The sequence below is a fragment of the Condylura cristata genome, unplaced genomic scaffold (genome assembly GCF_000260355.1).
Source record: "Condylura cristata isolate star-nosed mole 26May11 unplaced genomic scaffold, ConCri1.0 scaffold00004, whole genome shotgun sequence".
NCBI lineage: Eukaryota > Metazoa > Chordata > Mammalia > Eulipotyphla > Talpidae > Condylura > Condylura cristata.
The window spans coordinates 62,183,325-62,190,709 of NW_004567105.1; the positions used below are offsets into that span (position 1 = coordinate 62,183,325).

At 46.0% G+C, this 7,385-nt stretch overlaps 1 protein-coding gene across 7 annotated transcripts in view; it reads left to right on the top strand.

Moving 5' to 3' along the window:
• The first annotated feature begins 1,626 nt into the window (after positions 1-1,626).
• Positions 1,627-7,385, top strand: part of MAP4 (microtubule-associated protein 4) — a 160,215-nt gene continuing 154,456 nt past the window's right edge. For 2 of the 7 annotated variants that reach the window (XM_012735314.1, XM_012735311.1), the window contains exon 1: positions 1,628-1,768. The gene's annotated coding sequence lies outside the window, so the exon portion shown is untranslated. Of the gene's footprint in view, positions 1,769-7,385 lie in introns of all 7 variants that reach the window. The other 5 variants (XM_012735309.1, XM_012735313.1, XM_012735312.1 and 2 more) reach the window with 4 other exon arrangements.

Genomic DNA, 7,385 nt, shown 5'->3' on the forward strand with positions numbered 1-7,385 from the left:
TACAGAACTGGGGTACAGGCCAGAGCCACAGAGATGGTGAGAAGATTCACCAGACACAGAGTGGGGAGCAGAACAGGCAGATTGACTAAGTACATTGCTGGGGAGGGGGGTGGGCTGTGGGCAAGACAGGAGAAAAACCTGCTGCAGAGGTCAACTCCTTGGGATGGGATCAAACTTGTGCTAAAGCTTTAACCTGCTGAGCCACCAGGGAGGGCCCTATTTGTATAGACTTTTAGCACTCCTTTATAGTCATTATAATATTAATAAATTCTGGAGTACTTGCTGAGTCCTAAGCACCAACCCCAATACTTTACGTATCTGAACACATTTGACTCACATAACTACCCTAACAAGGTGTAGGTACTATTATTAGCCACTTTAGAGTTGAGAAAACTAAGTACAGAGACATTAACTATTTTCCATAAGCTCACATAACTTATAAATAGTAGTACCCAGATCTGCACACAGGGAGTATGGTTCTACAGTACAAATTTAACTACCCTCAGTCAGTATACTTGCTACCTCTAGTCTATCCTATTAGTGACTGAGAAGCAATGACTATCTTATCTCATTTTCATAAATAAAGCAACTAAGCTTAAGTTTCCCAAGGTTACACTGCTATAAAGTAGCAAAGCTGGAACTTAATGCCAGGGCTTTCAACTAAGTCCAATACACTTTCTGGTTACCAGCATGCTCTAGCCTGGCTCTCTGAGTTAAAACCCCACTCTGCCAATCACTGGCTAGCTGACATTACCAAATTACCAAGCTTCTGTATTTGTTTCCACATCTGTAAAATGAGAATAAGAACATTAATACCGACCTTCTAGAATAAATGTAAAGAGTGCTTGGGACATAGGAAGCACTCAAAAGTTCTTATAGTTACCACTTTTCACACTGGACCAAAACCGTCCAAGTGGCCACATTTTAAAAAGTAAAAGGACACATAAAATTCTTTTAAATATATCTTATTTAACTAAATATGTTTATTGTAGTTTTTAAAATCAAACTAATCAGTTGTGTAATCTGTTATGAATGAGAACTTTATGTATATTTGTATTGTCTTGGGTTAAGTACTGTACAGCACATCTCAACTCGGTTCAATCACGTCAGTGGTGGCTGACGGTGGAGCTGCTCCGGAGAGGTCCCCTAGCCGCGTCCTCTAGCTCTCCTTCCCCCCACCCCCAGCTCCCCCTTAGCCCCATTCCTTCCGCGACCGCTGGCTCGCGCCCTAGACCCCGCCCCGCGCCCCTCCCAGGTGACATCACAGAGCTGCAGGCCCGGCCGGCGGGGAGACCCGGGCCCGAGCCGCGCGAGCCCGGCGATAGGCATCCCCTCCGCTCCAAGCACCGAAGTTCTAAAGGAAGTGACTATTCTCGCAGGCCAGGTCAGGCTGCCGGTCTGACAGCCAGAGGTTAGACGTTAGCCGGCTGGAGGCGGGAGTTTGAAGCCCCCAAGCGTACCTCGCCCCCAACGGCCCTCAGCTCGCGCCCCTACCCCCGCGTAGAAGAAGCGGCGGGGCTGGCGCTCATTGGCCTGCCGCGACCCTCTGCCCGCCTCCTCGTCGCTCTTATTGGTCAGAGCTGCGGCGCCCGCGGGATAGGTGGTGGCGGCGCCCCTCCCTCCCGCCGGCCCTCAAGAAGGCGACGAGGAAGCGGCCGCCTCCCTGTGCCCCGCCCCTAGGACAAGGCTCCCTCGCTCCGGCTACCCCTGGCTGCTCCCGGCCCTCTCCCGGCTCCCTCCGGCTCCAGCTCCGGCGCGGCGGCGGCGGGTAGGTGCAGCTGCTGGCGGGGCTGTCTGGGGGGCGGCTTCTCCTCCGTCCGGGGGACTGCTGGAGCCTCGCCCTGCTGCCGCCCGGGACCCCGCAAAGGCCCACCCGAAGCGAGGAAGGGCGGTGGCTGGCGGCTTGCTGGACGCGGGGGCGGCTGGGCTGGGGGCCCGCGGGCTTGCTCTTTCGGGAGTTAGTTAAGATCTAGGGGCCCGCGGGGTGGGGCGGGCTGAGAGGTCGGGCTTCGGGAGTCTGGCGGGGTGGGGCCGAGAGGCACACTTCGCGCGGGGGATGAGGCTGAGCCCGCGGAGCGAGGGTCGGCGGCCGTGTGGGCTCTGGGTGCGGCTCGGGGGCGCATGAGGAGAACTCAGAGGACTTTTCGGGAGACTTTTTGGAGGTCATTTGAGGCGGGGTCTGAGGCGAACCTTAGAGAGGTCGACCTGTAGGGGGTTCTAGAGGGGCGGAGGGGTGGTCTGGAGAAGCCGGCGCCAACCAGGCTCTCCCTGCGTGCCGCGGCCCTAACACTGTGGGGACTACGCATGTGTCTGCTGCGGGAATGTGCAGGGGTCGCTGTGAGGGTAATAGGGTGGGGATGGGAGGATTAGGACAGTGACGAAGAGGGGCAGTTGGAATCCTTATCCAGAGCAGAGATTGTGATTTAGCACATGGAACAGGTTCTCGGCTGGTTTGTTGCCTGAGCTCTGGAGTGAAATTGCCCGTTGGGGGAATGTTGGGTGTTTTGCTTCTCTCCAGGAGTTTGTAAATTAATTGCATTTGCTACTTTTAGAAGGAGGCAGAGATTACCCTTAGGTTTGTATTTTACTACCCAGAACCAGGGTGAAACGTGCTCCTCAGGAAGATTAGTGTTACCCAGTTTCTTCTGGAAACCCCCTTTTCTCCTTTTCCTTCTCTGGTCCAGTTACAGTATTGCTCCCCAGGGCCTCTCGATTCTCTTCCCTGGCTGCACAGCATTGCAGTGTTTCTTGGTGTGAGTGTGCGTGTATATGAGTGTGTGTGTCCCGCCCATTTCCCTGCTGCTGAGCTTTTGGCAACTGTGTCTGCCTTTTCCCAGGGATGGTTGTGGCATTGCATCAGGGGATATTTGTGCTTGTAATTTGCTCACTCAGCCCAGGAAGAGGGAGAATAGTGTGCTGCAGAGATGGGAGGGGGTTGCTAGTCAGCTCGACTTGGTCGGCAGAGAAATGGGTGTGGCACGGGAATACAGCTGCTCCAGGCCTATAGGGTAACACTGCCCAGTCATCAGCTCAAAGATTCGTAGAGCAGCAGTAGCTATTTTTATAAATCAGTCCTGAATCCAAGCCCAGCACATGGATTTAGAGTGAACAGTTGTCATGCTCTAACTATTACAAACTGGGTGTTTGGTAGACAACATTAGAGTTGCTAAGCAAAAGACTCCATCTCTACTGTGCATTGGGTACTTGCAATTTTTTAATTTTTCTCAACTCTGTATATAAATGGGATACCTCTCATTAAGGGTGTCTTTTAAAGTGATGTGTTTGAGTTTTTACCACAGTCATACTTTCTTTCAAATTTGGTTTAAAAATAATAAAGCCGTCACTTTTGAGCACTTGCCATTTTACAGGCATTAATTACAGGTATTCACCTAACAGATGAGGAACTTGACACAGACAGAAATGAGAGGTCACACAGATAGTCAAGTGGCGGGAGAGGCATCCACATCAAGGTCTCTGACCCTTACACAGTAGTTAACTCAAAATTTTTGGCAGACATGGGTGATTCAGGGGGCTTTAGAATTTATTCTTGCAAATTAAATTCACTAGAGATTGACAAACCAGATTGAAATTTACTTACATTGAACATTGAAAGTATTAAGTGCCTCCTACACAGTTGGAATTAATTATCCTCTGGCCAGGACACCTCTTTTCTTTCTGGGCAGTCTCATCAGTAGGCAGTAGACTGTAGAATTGGGATTAGGGGCACTGGATGTTCTTAAGGGATTTTTTAAAATAGTTTATTTTTACATAATTTTGTGCCCCTTTTTCAACTCAGCTGCAGTCTCCATGGACTTCCCATCACCAATTCACCTGTGTGCTATCACAATAGTCCTGTGCACTTCTCCCCTTCCCCCCATTTGTGATTCCACCTCTGTAAAATGTCTCTGGTATATAGTTGTTCATTATCATTATCACCCTCACTCCCCACCCCTGTCTTTAAGGGATATTTTAACCAAGTTACTGAAGCCTTCCCTTCCTCAGTGAACTCAGCTTGTTTCTATCACATTTCCTCCCCAAGTCATTGTTTTAATATATTTGTTATCTCATCATAATTTCACCTGCTGCAATTTCCAGATAACTTTGTTACATATTATAAAGCAATTTTCTGTTGTTTGTTGACTGTGAAAGAGCATTAGATTTTCTTATATCTAGATGATTTAGCTTTATTTTTGTTTTTTTTGAGGGTATAAACATTTTTATTACATAATATGACTTCAGAGGAGAGTAGGACAGGTTTCTCAAGCTTATTTGAAGCATCTTCAGAGCAGGCAACCACACTGGGCCACAGTTTTTATTTTGGTTATATAAAGGGTGTGGGAGTTCTCTATGTGAAGGGGCTTTTGTGGTTTAAACCTCCCATCTAATTCAAGATAGGTGAGTTAGCTTTAGTCTGAGAAATTAAGACTTCCTGATATCATTATCTTATTCTTTATTTTGACTAATCTTATCTCTGAATTTGGTGTTTTATCCTTTGGCTCTGTGAACTTTTACTGTTGACACATCAAATTTTTGGCACTGGCCCTCCTGGTGATACAAAGGGTTAAACCACTATGAAGCTATCCACAGCTTCTGCAGCACTAGTTCCATCCCTTGCCTGGGAGGTGACCCACATGGCGCAGCAGACTTCTCCTGACCACCTGTGCTGTTCACTCAGCAGTGTGTTTCACTCAGTCTTCCTGCTCTGTGTGTTTCACTCAGTCTGAGTGTGTTTCACTCAGTCTTCCTGCTCTGTGTGTTTCACTTCTGCTCCCTGCTCTGTCTCTGGTGAATCCTCTCACTCCCCCCTGCACCTCTGGCTTGTGCCCCAGTCTCTGTATGCATAAATAAATAATTAAAAACAAACAAACAAATTTTTGGCATTGCCATTTTCCCTCCTCCTGCTCCATTTTAAAAATTAGGGACATTTTGATCCATTGGAAATCATCTTGGTGATGGTTCACTTAATGTGTCCAGTATGAAAGGGATATCAAATAATTATCACTGATTTTATCCTTTTACACGGCTCTGTTAGAACTAGGTTACTGTGTACTTATTGCTAGGAGTATGTTGAGAACAATTAGGGTCAAGAAAGGGGAAAAAGCAAACTTATAGAAATGTGGGGTCAGGGCCTCCCTGGTAGTGCAGGAGTTAAAGTCAGCACTGTCAAGGGGTTAAAGGCAGCCACTGCAGCATGGGTAGGAACCAGAGACTGGGAGCTGATCCATGTGATGAAGCCTATATTCACCCACTGCTCCCCTCAGCAGTGTATTTCAGTAGATCTGCCTGTTTTGCTCCCCATTTTATCTCTGGTGAATTCTCTCACCCCCCCCCCAACCTCTGGCCTACACCCCAGCTCTTATATGCATAAATAAAAATAAATCTTAAGAAAAAAAAGATGTGTCCAGTCATACTATTTCTTCTTCTTTTTTCAAGACTTTATTTCATGTATATGAGAATTGGGGTAAAGGCCAGAGTTGCAGAGAGTTGAGAGGATTCATCAGAGACAGAGTGGGGAGCAGAACAGGTGGATTGAATGAAATACAGTGCTGAGGAGAGAAGTAGGTGAGACAGGAGAGGTTTGCTGTGCCATGTGGGTCACTTCCCTAGCTGGGGATCAAACTTATGCTGCAGTGGCTGTGGATAGCTTCACAGTGCTGTGCTTTAACCCCTTGTGCCACCAGGGAGGGCCCTGGGTTCATACTATTTCTTAGAGTTCTCTTGATTAATCTCAATGTAGACCATATGCTGTTTTGTTTGTCTTTTAAAATTTTTTTTTTTTAAAGATTTATTTATTTGTGCATACAGAACTGGGGTACAGGCCAGAGACTCAGGGGTGGCGAAAGACTTCACCAGAGACAGAGTGGGGAGCAGAACAGGCAGATCGAGGAAGTACACTGCCGAGGGGAGCAGCGGGCGGGTCAGGAGAGGTCTGCCACGCCATGTGGTCACCTCCGGGGCAGGCGGGAATCGAACTCATGCAGAAGTGGTTTCAGCTTCATAGTGCAGTGCTTTAACCCGCTGCGCCACCAGGGAGGGCCAGTCTTTTAAAATTTTAAGGTTTAAAGTCAACAAGTTTACTTTTGTGATTCTTTAATAGGTTAAAAAACTTAATCTTTTCCCCATAAAAAGTCACCTTACTGGTTTGCATATATTGGTATCTTAAAATTTGTAACACCTCTCTGATATTACAAAGAAAGTGCAGTTAAAAAATAATCTTTGATTTTGAAATAATTTTAGGTTTACAGAAGGGTTGTAGAGAGTACAGAATTTCTGTATACCCTTGTCCTTATTATTAATATCTTACATAACCATATATTTATTAAATTTAGACCTTAGAATTGTTTAATAATGTTAAATAATTTAAAAATTTCCTCTGATTTCCCTGGTTTATCCAGACTAATATTTTTCCAATGCAGGATACCACATTTACATTCAGATAACATGTTTCCTTATTTTCCTGGCCTTTCTTTCCTTGTCACCTTTAAAGAGAGTTGGTCAATTATTTGTAAAATGTACCTGAATTTGAGTTTTCTTTTTTAAACTTTTAAAAAAAATTCATTAAAACAATTATTTATTTATGCATACAGACCTGGGGTACAAGCCAGAGGTGCAGGGGTGGTGAGAGGCTTTACCAGAGACAGAGTGGGGAGCAGGACAGGCAGATGGATGAAAGACAGGCAGATTGCTGAGTGGAGCAGCGGGCAGGTCAGGAGAGGTCTGCTGCGTCATGTGGGTCACCTCCAGGGCTGGGGATTGAACTAGCACTGAAGTGGCTGCGGCCAGCTTGCAGTGCTGTGTTTTAACCCGTTGTGCTACCAGGGAGGGCCTGAATTTGAGTTTTCTAATGAGGTTATTCATTTGAGGAAAGAATACCATAGAGATGTTCCCTTTTGTCAGATCATACCAGGCTATACTATACTGCTATCAACCTGATAATATTGATGTTCACTTTGATAATTTGATTCAGTAGTGTCCATCTGCTTTTTCAAGTGTATCCTCCAGGGGGTGGGTATTAAGGGGGGAATACCAGAGAGTTTGTGAGCACCCAGAGTAATTTATAAATATTTAGGGAGAGATTCTGTGAGGCTGTAAAAAAAAAAAAAAAATCTGACTTCCTTAAAGCTTCATCCACTATGACTGGATTAAAAAAGATGTGGTACATATACACAATGGAATATTACTCAGCAACCAAAAAGAATAAACACATGTCTTTTGGAGCAACATGGATGGAGCTGGAGAAGATCATGCTTAGTGAGATAAGCCAGAAAGAAAAGGAAAAGTAACGGATGGTTTCACTCATAGCAGGAGTATAACGGACCAGGCGAGAAAACAATAATAATAATGAATAGCTGTAGACCAGAGACATTTTATGGGGGTGGAGTGGG